We start from the raw sequence: 12316 nt of genomic DNA, 5'->3' as shown, positions 1-12316 counted from the left end.
ACATCCGGGAATTCAGACACCACGCGAATACCGTCCGTGGGTCTAGCCTCCATATGGTGAAGAAATCCAGAAGGCTCTGAAGCACTAACTGTCACCTCTTGGCCATCAGATGCTGTCAGGTGAACTGCTCGATGAGCACAATCAATTCTGACTCCCCACTTGGCAAGAGTATCCATTCCCAGAATCACATCGATACCCTTGGTGTCCAGCACCCTCAGATCAGCACTGAACATTGCCCCCCTTATGGCTACACTGACTCGGGGGCAAACAATATGGGATCTCAACTCCCCTCCCGGTGAAGAAACTAGCAGACAGTTCTTTAATGCAGTGGTAAAGAAACTATGCTCCTCAACAAATGACTTGGTGATGAAAGAATGAGTAGCACCAGTATCGAAAAGCACTGAAGCTGGATGGGAGTTGACCATGAACGTACCAATAACCACGTTGGGAGCCTCGGCCGCTGACTCGGCCGTCACGTGGTTCACTCTGCCCTGAAGTGGCGCCCTGGGCTGAGCTGGGCGCCCCTGCTGTCCCGCCTGCGCCTTCCGGGGGCAAGCGTTGGCGTAGTGCCCCGGCTGGCCGCAGTGAAAGCAGGTGCGAGGAGGTCCCTGAGCCTGCTGTCCGGTAGGAGCTGCCGGACGTGGAGCCTGCGGTGCCGGTGGAGCTGGTAGAGCAGTACGAGCCGGAGGTGCTGGTAACCTCTGACCCTGACCTGCCTGCTGCTGTCGAGGCGGGTACTGCTGCGGTGGCCTCTGCTGGAACTGCTGAGGAGGCCGGTACTGAGGCTGGTACTGCTGGGGCTGCTGGAGTCGAGGACGAGTGTTGCTGCCGGAAGCAACGGGGACAACCTTCCTCTTCTTGTCCTCCATCTCCAAGTGCTTACGCTCAGTGTTGAGCGCACTGTCAACCAGATGGTTGAAGTCGTCGAAGCGGAGGTTGAGCAGCGCGTACTGGAGGTAGTCCTCAAGACCCTCCATGAAGTGCTCCTGCTTCTTGCGGTCATCCGCAACCTCGGCAGGGGCGTAGCGAGCCAGCTGAAGAAAGCGATCACGATACTCCGTGACCGACATAGTCCCCTGAATTCACAAAGACAGATAGATATCGGAAGATTAACTCAAAATTCATAAGGATGGAACAAGGGGCATTAGCTCAAAAGAAAACGCTGAATGATTATACTTAAGATTACCTGCTTCAGTGCAAGGAACTCCTTCTGTTTCATCTTCATAACGCCCGCGGGGACGTTGTGGCTGCGGAAACGCTCCCTGAACTGGAGCCAGGTGAGAGACTCGCGGTCATGGACTGGGTGGGACTCCCACCAGTCCAAAGCTGCCCCTCGCAGCTGTCCTGCTGCGTACAGAACCCGCTCACGATCATCGCACTGGGCGATGTCCAGCTGACGCTCCACTGCACGGAGCCAGTCGTCAGCCTGAAGAGGGTCGGACGTGTGAGAGAACGTCGGCGGGTGACCCCTCAGGAACTCAGCACGCCTGTCGCGAGGCTGCGGCGGTGGAGGAGGCGGAGGCTGAGTGTGAGCGTGCTGGAGAGCCTGAACAGTGTTGTTCAGGGTAGCCATCATCTGCATCTGGAGCTGGAAGTACTGCTCCGGAGTCAAGGGCGGAGGCATCGGGATCCCAGTACCCTGGTTGTTCTGACCCTGCTGCTGGCCAGAACCTGAACCGGTGCTCCTGGTGTTCACCATCTGATTTGAACAAAAGATTTCACGAGTAAGGATATTGCAAGAACAAATTCAGATGGATATGATAACTCTTTGCGGAAAAAGACTCATCCATGATAAAGTAGACAGGGCAGAGTTTGACTGTTTTACCCCCAACGATCTAACTCATTTTATTAATTAGTTAACTTTAACATCTGAGTGATTTTCTTTAAGCAAATTTAAACTACTAAGCTATGCAATCATTCAAAAATCCAAATCAAGCATGTAGCATAATAACAAGCAGACAATTTTCACGAATTAGCCGAGTTTAGCAAAAGACTCGACTAACACAACGCGTCGCAGAACGTGCTATCGTATTATTATAAAAAGGTCACCTAGCTAACTCATGGTGGTCAGATGACTGATTCAGGCCAAAATCTACGAAACTATTCTTCAGAGAGAGAAATCAAGGCAAGAAGGGTAAAAAGTCAAAGAAGTCAAGGGGTATAATAGTAAAATAGTTTCAGCAGACAAGGATTGGAGAGAAGAAGTCCTAAAACTCGACCAGTTCTATCTAGGCTTCGTCCTACAGTCGATATGGCTCTGATACCACTCTGTAACACCCGGTTTATAAAAGAACATAAACCGAGCAATCATATACGTGCCAGGATCAAGTCACACGTATATACAACAGAATGAACAGTATATCATAGCACATATCACGTAAAAAGATATAATAAAGCGAATACGAATGTTATTTATTACAATAATGACAAAAATGTCTGATACAGCGGAAGCGAAGTACAAAAAAAATACGAATAAAGCTCTCCGAAACTGAAGCAGGGCGCCACAGGGACGTCGACTGGGAGACGAAGCACCTAGAAGTCCTCGTAGTCCTGGTAGCGCTGAGCGAACTCCCTCGCGTCGGCAGGAACTGAGCAGCAGTAGCGTAGCCAAGAGGAAAAAGTAGAGAAGAGGCAAGGGTGAGTACACAACTTGTACTCAACAAGTATAACACAAACTATGAGGCTCTAGGCTGGCTGACTCAACTGCATTAGCTTTTAAATGTTGGCAAAGTTTTATTAAAGCTATTTACTACTAGTTGATGAATTACCATAAACCCAGTTACATAGTAATTAATCAGATTTAATCATGCTACTACTGAGGACCAAACCAAGACCAAGCCACCAAGGTAACCCCGAGAAGCACCTCCCTCGTCGGAAGGAGATAACTTCACTAATCAAAAGGAGGACCTGGGCCGCTCATAACCGTGAGCACGGCTAGTATACCAGTTTTACACTCTGCAGAGGTTGCACAACTTTACCCACAAGTCGTGAGCTACGCCAGTTGTTCATCACACTTCCTTAGGTGAGATGACTAGCGACTCACTACGAGGCCGTTACAAAGGACACGTTGGCAAGGTGTAACCGCTAAGGAATCAGGCTCCGCAACGATGGTAACCACCTCGAGGGGGTACAAGACACACAGACCAGCCTCGTAGCCTGGCCACCATTGAAGCTCACCACCCCCCATGCCCCGTCGGTAAGTTACTCCCGAACCAAAATGGCCTAATTAGTAAGCCAAGACCGTCCCATTCCAGTCTTGTGGTAGCGCTGTTGTCCCAGGTTGTCGCTCTATGAACCGGTCCTTATGGAGAGTGGCCAACCAAGCACTAAGCACCGTGCTGGCCCCCTAACCATGTTTCTAACAAAAGCCAGTTTTAACGAGACGTGAGCCACTCAAGCCACACAGAGTGCCACTCTCAGAATTAAGTTCAAGTAAACCATTAGTCAATTTAATTAAAAAGGACCCGAGTGTGTTATAGCGCAGCAACCTAGCACAACTAACCAAAACGCAACCCAAAGGTATATTTAAAGGATATAACTGGCTAGGAAATCCTTAAAGGCATACAGTATTAAAATGCAGTATGAAATTGTAATTAAAAGTGATAGGTTGTTCATGTTATACTTGCCTTCCTCGTACTGCTCCTGCTGCTGCTCAAAGTGCTCCGAAGACGGCTGCTCCGGGTACTGGTACTGGGGCTCCTCAACTGGATCAGCGTCTACTCACGAACACATGGCCAAAACAATGCACAGGAAAATAAGCCTTCAAGCAAACACTAACAAAAAGCTAAGAAACAGTACATCAATACATAACAACAGCACATTAAACTAGTCTAAAACTATTCTACGCGTTACAACGATCGCGTGGACATAAAGAACGCTAAAAACGGAGCTAAAACGCATAAACTAGGCCTAAAACAAGTTCTAGGGGCTTATTTGTAAGAAAACTGAAGTTCCAGGGGGTTTTCTGCTAAAACCGAGGGCTAAAACGTAAATAAAGGTTAAACTCAGGGGCTAGCGCATAAAAACTCAGGGGCTGGACTGCGGGTTTGAAAACTGGAAAAGTCAGGGGTTAAAGCGTAAAAGGAAGGGCATACTTGGAAATACTTCTCACCAGAGATGGACTGCGGGTTGAATTCTAATAAACTGAGGGGCTCTTTAACAATTGTGACAGGCCGAACCGGTATCCTAGGATATTGGCCGTTCGATCACGATCTGGCGGTCTGGATCTAAATGGAGGTTGATCTAATCTCGGCCTTTGCTTTTGGATCCGATGGCTGAGAACATAAGGGAGCGCGGGCGGCGGCGGAGTTCGCCGGAGCTCTGCTCCCGCGGCGGCGCTGCGCCGGAGAAGACCGAACTCGGCCTTCCCGGGACGGATTCGAGCGGGGCTGGGGTCTGGAAGTACCTACACGGCACGCGTGAAGCACCTGGGCATTCAGCTGGGCTCGGGAAGGCCTGTGGAGGTGCATTCGATGGACGGGCGGAAGTTGCACGGCGGACACCGCCGGCGTGCGGCCTTCGTGCTGTGCTGGGTTCAGATTTGGGCGCCAAAAAGGTGCTAACGCGCATGCAAAGCTGACATAAGTCTGGGCAAGGCCAGCGCGAGTTCGTGCAGCGGTGCGGGGCATCCGCCACGGCGGAGCCATGGCGTGCGCGGCGGCGTAGCGCCGGAGCACGTCGTGGCAGCAGCTAGGGTGGCACGCGGCCTAATTAGCTTAGCGCAAACGATAGCGGGCAACGGGGTGATGCTCACCGGGGCTTGGGACAGGTTGGGGCGGCGCTCAGGGTCGATGGCGCCGAGTCCGGCGGCGGGTTGCGGGCGGAGCTTCGCGGTCCGGACAGTGCAGGACTTCCCCGGGTTCCTGGGCTTCACGTGAGGGCGTGCGGTGTCCCTACGAGGCAAAATCCAGGGTCAGCTGGGGTCGATCCGTATCGGCGACGAGAAATCGCGGCGGAGGAGCTACCTCACCTCCGGGCGGCGCAAAGCAGGGGTACGAACAGCGTGCTCTGGCTCTGGATACGCAGGTAGAGGGAGAGTAGGGTGTGGGGAAGGTTCACGGGCCAAATAAAGGAGGAGGCCGTGAACTTCGGCGCGGGACGATGGCAGGCGCTCCGGTGATCTCGGCGGGATTGGGTTGCCGATTTGCGGATCGCGCAGATCACGCAACTGCCCGGCGGAATCCCGATCTCGGGCGGCTTCTAGAAGCGGAGGGCGCTGCCTGGTGGGTCTGCAGGGCTAGGGTGGGCCACGGCTTGGTCCACGGCGCAGGGGTGAAGCGAGCAAAGCGGAGCCGCAGCTCGGCGGGGAAGACGGGCCTGCCAAGCGGGCCCGCTCGGTCAGGGAGGGTGACGCGATGGGTCGCTGGCGGGGTGGGGTCCAGGTGGCAGCGGGGCGACGCGAGCCACCGGCCGAGCGGGGTGCGGGCTGAGCGCGTGGCGCGATGCGGGCCGAAGCGGAGGGGAGCGCTACGCGGGCTGGGCCGGCCGGGTGAAAGGGGGAGAGAGGAGGAGGCGGACCGGGCTGGGCTCGGGAGAGATGCTGGGCCGCGCAGAAGGTTGGGCCGCGGGGAGGGAGGTGGGTTTGGGCTGGGAAGTTGGGTTGGGGTTTTCTATTTTCCTTTCTATTTTCTATTTCTAATTCAAACAAAGTTTGAATTCAAATTTGAATTTGAATTCAAACCACACTCAAATAAAATTATGCACCAGCATGTATGCAACAAAAATTTAAACCTATGATAAATTTTAATTAATTAGGGACAAAAATTAGATTAAATGCCAACTAAACACAATAAACCTTAGAAAATTTACTAAAGCCAATTAAATTTATTAAAAAAAATGCTGAAATTTAAACTAGGGTGTTACACCGTGGTGGAGCGGCTGGCTTTTAATGCCTTCGTACGGCGAGCGGTTGGGCGGCGGGGCCGTTTGTCCCTTGTGCTGAGAGACGGCCTCGAGCGAGGTGGAGATGAATCACCCGCTCGAGGGTAGATCCGCAACCCTCGAGTGAGGCGGAAGTGTGTTGCGCGGTCGAGGGTCCCGAGGGGGCCCTCGAGCGAGGCGGAAAATGAGTCACCCGCTCGAGGGTAGATTCGCTACCCTCGAGCGAGGCAGAGATTGTCCGGTGGGTTCAAGGGGGATGCAGATGGGCCGCATGCTGGGCTCCTTTTGAGTCCTTTCCTTTCTTCCGGATGGGAAGCAGGCCGTGGGCCTTCGTGGGCCCAGTTGCCTTAACATGTGTTTTTGTGTTTTAAAGCGATCTTATCACCCCAATTAGGGTGTCCCTAATTGTGGCACCCGACAGCGCCTGAGTGCCAGCCCGGCGGATGTGACAACACGCCGGTTGGGGTAGTGCGCCCGCGGGGGGAGTACTTCGAGGCGCGCGCCTCTTTGTTTGTTTATTTCAAGGACAAGACGTGTCTGCGCGCTGAGGGGGGCCAGGGCGACGATGGCGCCCGCTGCTTGGCAGCTGGTGCTTTCGTCGTGCTGTCCCGCACTCAGGGCCTTGGCCCCGCCATCCCTGGTTGCCTTGCGGCGCGCCGTTCGAGGGCGGTCAGCCTGGGCCGATGCTGTGCCGCCTAGCGTCCAGGGGCTCAGCTTCACTTTATTTTGTTTAGTCGCGTCTCGGCGCGGTGACCGAGGGCATCCTTTGCTCTTGGAGCACCGCGCCATCACGGGCGGTCCAAGCCTCCGCCCTTCGGTAGGGCCGAAGCTTGGCGCCCGACGCAGCTATAAATAGGGGTCGTAGGGTTCCCTTTCTTCTCCAACCTCCCTGCTCTTTCTTCCAACACTACCTAAGCCTCGTAATGTTTTCCTTTGCCTTTCGTGACCGGCCCCCAGATGGGGTGGCCTGGCTTTTCAGGCTTTGGTGCTAGAAGAATGCTTGTGAGTAGTGGGGGAAGACCGGAGTGGGCGTGCGCACCATCCCTCAGCTTAAGTGGGATCAGCAGAAGAGCATTGGGCCCGTAGGGTCCTGCTCCTGCGATGTCCCCTACCCTGAAGGGGGATGGAGACGCCTGACCATGGCGCTAGTGCCAGGTCTGGTGGCTGTTCTTCGCATCATCTCCCACGGCAACAAGGTTGCTCTCGGGGAGATGGTCCGGAGGGTGCTGTCCGCCAGCTCGACCCCCCGCGTAGTCTTCGGTGGAGGAGATGCTAGAAGAAAGCTTGCGAGGAAAGCATCCCGCTGGACCCGTGCGGCCTGGGGGCTGTTCCTCGTATCCCTAGCAGCCTGGCCGTTGCGTCAGCCAAGGGCTCGGTGCCTTTCTTCGTCGCTCGCTTCTCCCCAAGACAGGGAAAATTACCACGTTGGTGGCAACATGTTTGTATCTTTCAACGGCTTCGCGCCTGTAACCCTTTGTAATCTTTATTTGCATTGAGCAATAAAATCCCCTTTCTCCTCCGTGGGGAGGATGACCGAAGGTATAGGGATGTACAGAGAGTTACGACCCTCAAATATGTGTGAAGTTTCCTTCGCGGGGGCGCGTCAGCGCATCCGCGGGTGTAGCCCCTGAGGCCTTGGAGGAGAATTTGTGCTCGTCCAAGGGCTATAAACGTTGCCCCACTGGATTGCCTCACCGGGATGGTCATCCAGCGTCTTTTTCAGCCGGCAACAGCACTCTTTCAGCCGCCCTCGGCATTCTCCGTGCTGGTACAACGACCCGGCGTTCAGCTTAACCGTCAGGAGAGCGCACGTAAATAGCGAACGATTTGGTTACACACGTGGAGTTTCGTAGTTGACGGTCGTCGACTTATTCGAGGGTTCGATCGGAACTGTGGTGTGCGAGGAGCCCCTGAGCCCTGGCCCATGGGAAGGCGTTCAGGGCAACCCTCGACTTTGATTACGACCCTCGTCGCCCTTCCGCAGGGAGGAGGGGTGAAGCGCACCACACTACCCATGCCCGGGCCGCGAGCTATGGCTGCTTCGGTGAGCTGTTAGCGGGTTGTTCAAGCGGACGTCCGTGCCCCGTTCGATAAGGGTCGGCTCGTGGTCCATGGACACGTCACATAAAGCGCTTGTGAAGGTTCGCTAGGCGGGGCTCGGACCCGTTCGATAGGGTCCGAGGGCTCGATGCTCTCCCTCGATGGGATCCCCCTTCTAGGCACCCTCGACTGGCCTTGAACACTGCGTAGGATGTCTCAAACTCCGCGTTCGAGGGTGGCTTGTATGGCACATCCCTGCAGTCCCTGACTCTGGTGATCTGGGGCGCCTGTCGAACCTCCGAAGGGCCAGGCTTCGAACCCCTGATCAATAAGGCCTCGAAATGTGATTCCTTCGAGGGTAAAGGGACCCCCAAAGGAATATTCCGTCTTGATTCGAAAACGACGCAGAGTCGCGAGTCACGCGCGCGGGTCTTCCGCAGGTGGTGAGCGACGTGGCCCGATTCGTGCAGTGTGGTGCAGGCGCGCCTTTTCAAGCGACAGCCTCGGGCAGACGAAGCGGCGTGGGCGGCGGCTGACGGATGGGATAGCGCAACAGTCGCGCCGCCCCCGCCGGTTACCGTGCCACAGTTATTGCTGCGTGCGCGCGTGGGAGACTCCGCGGTCGTTGGGCCCAGCCGTCAGCGACAGCGAAATCTACCGCATTCAATGTGGTAGATTCGGGCTACGGCTCCGCCCGTCACGGTGAATAAAAACGAAGAGAAAGGGGGTGTTTGGGCTCACCTGGCTGTTTGCCTTCGTCTCGCTTTGCCTTCTCCACCTCCCCTACATCCTGAGCCCGCAGCCAAGAGCGAAAGGAGGAAGAGGAAGGAGAGAGAGAGCGAAAGAGAGAGAGAAAGAGCACCTTAGCCATTTCGGAGCCTTTACTCCCGCATCCCCCCTCGACTCGCAGAGATGTCGGACATCCAGGAGCCATTGCCGTGGGGGAAATCCTCCGCCACCGTGGCGGTTCTGGAGCAGTTGGTCGCCGACCGGCTGCTGCCGCGGATCTCCGACTCGGGGGTGCCGGCGTGGATTTCCCCGCGGCCAGAGGAGACCGAGCCGAAGCCCCCGCAGGGCTATGTTGTGAGCTTCGTGCGCCTTCACGAGCGAGGCTTCGGCGTCCCCGTTTGCAGGTTCATGCGGGCGTTGTGCGATTACTATGGAGCGGAGCTGCACAACTTCAGCCCCAACTCCATCTCGCAGGCGGCGGTCTTCGTTGCCATCTGCGAGGGGTACCTTGGGATAGAGGTACATTGGGATCTCTGGATCCACCTGTTCCGCGGCGAACTCTTCGTCGAGAGCGTGCGGGGCCAACTGAGGCGATTCGCGCGAGCTGGTGGCCTGACGTTCCACGTGCGTCACTCCCGGAAGAACCTCTACATCCCGAGCAGGATGACGACGAACAACGCTGGGTGGAGCCGAGGGTGGTTTTACCTTCGGAACTACTGTGGCGCGCTCCCGGCGTTCACCAACAGAGTTCTCCGAGTGCGACCGCTGAAGTGGGACTGGGGGGTGTCGCCACCAGCTCAACAAGACAAGCTCGAAGTCCTCACTGACGCGCTGGCGCACTTGGTGTGGAAGGGGTTGATGGCAGCGGCCGTCATCGCAAACTTCCACCGGCAGAGGGTGATCCCTCTCATGGAAAGGGCCCTGCCGATCTTCCAGCTCACCCCCGGGAGCCAGGTTGAAGGCTCGAGGACGTCGTACAAACTGCTTTCCCGCGCCACCGCCGCCCGGAGGGCAAAGTATGCGGTGGCGAATTTCCCCCACGATCCCGAGGATCTTTGGAGAATCAAGATGCGCCCCGAGGCGGGGTACATCTCTCTGGTAAGTTTTGATTCCAAATCCGCTGTGTCTTGTGTAGCCCCTTTTTCTGACTCCAACTCGGGCGTGCTTTGCAGGGGTTGAGGTGCGGCACCTCAAAGCCCCCGGTCCCGGAAGAACGCCAAATCAACCGCCTCCACGCAGAGAAGATGAAAAGGCGGAAGGACGCAGCGGAGGCAAAGGTCGAGAGGAAGAGGAAGAGGAAAGCGAAGCACGACAAGGTGTGCAAGCTTGCTCGCGCTAAGGGGAAGCCGCGGCCTGCCACGCCTGAGTCCACGGACGAGGAGGAGGAGGAGGAGGCCTCGGATGCCGAGGACCGTGCTCTGGGGGGCGACGGGACGGCAGCGGGTGCGAGCCCCGCCGACCTACCAGTGGGAGGATGACGAGGGGGCGCCGGCGGCGCCGGAAGAGACAAGGGCCGTGGCAGAGTCATCGGCGCGGTCGTCCCTCGAGGGTGCAGAGCGGGAGTCGTCCCCTCCGACAGCCGTTGAGGAGACGCCCGCGCCCCAGGTGCTGATCCGTGGCGACGAGGTTGCGGCAGGCGCGGAGTCATCCGTGCTGGCAGCCTCGAGTCACCAGGCCGACATGAGGGGGGAACCCTCGGGGCAGTCTTCGAGGCGCGGCACGATGCCTCGGGCCTGAAGAAGCGCCACGAGGAAGCGGAGCATGAGTGCTCGATCCGGGTAAGTAAACTTGGGTTTCGTTTCTGTTGCGTGTTTGATCGATTTCTCGATCCTGTTGTTCTCAACTTGTGGTCCTCGATTTCCAGCCCCGGGGCCGTCGCCAAGGATGCGGTGTAGCTTGCCCCAGCTAAGGCCCTCAAGACCGGGGCACGCAGCACGCCGCACACGGCGCCGCAGCCCCTGCCTGCCGTGGACCTCGTGGCGGAGGCCGCGAAGTTGCGGGAGGCCGTGGCTCGAGGGGCCCAGGCGGCCCAGCAAGCTCGAGCACAGGAGGAGGAGGACGACGCCAGCCAGAGCGGTGCTGAAGCAGCCGCTCAGGCTGACGACGCCGAGGAGACCGGCCGGGGCGGCGCGGACGGCGCCGCCCGGGCAGTCGTTGAAGTTGAGGCCGGCCAGGGCAACGCGGCTAGTGCCGCCCAGCAAGATACAGGAGGAGAAACTGGTGGGGGGCGCAGGAGTGCCCCGCCGACCATGTGGAGGAGGAGGCCCTCGTCCTCGAGCCCCTGAGGGCTGAGGTCGAGGGCGTCGCAGAGGAAGAGACGGCTTAAGGGAGCGTGGTGGCAGTGGTGGAGCTGCCGGACAGCAACGGGGAATACGGGGCCTCGATGGACATCGACCCCGCTGCTGCGGCAAGCGCCGCCGCGAACGTCACCGAGTTCGCATCGGCCGGCGCAGATGTGCTCGAGGCGGGGACGTCCGAGTGGCCTCATCACAGGGCAATTGTCCCGTCCGGGCTCCCCTCGGAGTTCCTCCGCAAAGATCAAGAGGAGGAGGAAGCCTGGAACGCGCAGCTCGACGTCGGCTGCGAGATCTTGCAAGCCCTCGACCGCACCTTCCAGCTCCATCAGAAGATGGATTACCAGGTCGGCCAGGTAAACATTTTCCCCTGAAAATTGCTCAGATTCGGTATGGCTTTAACGTGTCTTCACCCACGCCCTCCCATTTGCAGCGGCTGAGGGAAATCTCGCTCGAAAAGAGCGCCGAGATGACCCGGATGTACTCCCAGATGAGCCAGCTCGGGCAGCACAACGCCGAGCTGGTGCTCAAGAACATTGAAGCCAACACGAGAATGGCGGATCTGGGAGCACGTCAGCAAGCGCTGGAGGAGGATCTGGCGCGGGTTATCGGTGAGCGGGATGTCCGGACGGCGCTCGAGGAGAAGGCTTAGGAAGCCGAGGCGTAGAGCGCCGAGCTACAGCGCCTCGGGACATCGCTCGAGCAGCAAAAGACCGAGCTCCTCCACAAGGAGGTGGCCATGGTCGCGCTCACCGGGACCCTCCGGGAAATGGGCGAGGCCCTCGAGGAGAAGGAGGTGGCCCTCCAGAACGTGGGGACCGCCCTCAAAGAGAAGGAAGACTCCTTGTCCTCGCTCGCAGAGGCCGCCCGAGCCCAGGGGGAGGAGGCGCAGAAAAGTATCACGGGTAAGTACCTTCGAGTTTTCGTTGGTTTGTTTCTTTTCGTAGCTGACATTGATTTCCTTTGCTCAGAGCTGAGGCAGAAGGTGGCGGACGAGACCGCGGCGAAGGAAGCAGTTCACACCGCGCTCACGGCGGCATAGGCGGAATTTGCTGAGCTGGAGCAAACCGCCGTGAGCGTGTGTCAAGGGCTCGAGGGAGAGGGTGGCGTCTCGGGCAGTTCGGTGATCAGCCGCCTGCGCGCGCTAGGCGGTCAGATTGCCGAACACGCCAAGAGTACCTTCCGCCTCGGTGTCCTACGGACTCTCCTCGTGGCCTCGACGCATTACCTCATGGATCTCCAGAGGGTGTCGTCGGGGTACGTCGTTCCCGATGATGCTGATGCGGACGCCGCGTCGGCCATCATGGACGAAGCCGACGCAGCTGCGGAGGAGTTCGCCACAATCCTTGCCGATTTGCTCGAAGCCGACATCC

This window comes from Panicum virgatum, chromosome 9K (genome assembly GCF_016808335.1).
Source record: "Panicum virgatum strain AP13 chromosome 9K, P.virgatum_v5, whole genome shotgun sequence".
Classification (NCBI taxonomy): domain Eukaryota; kingdom Viridiplantae; phylum Streptophyta; class Magnoliopsida; order Poales; family Poaceae; genus Panicum; species Panicum virgatum.
Note: the sequence above shows the minus strand (reverse complement) of the source record.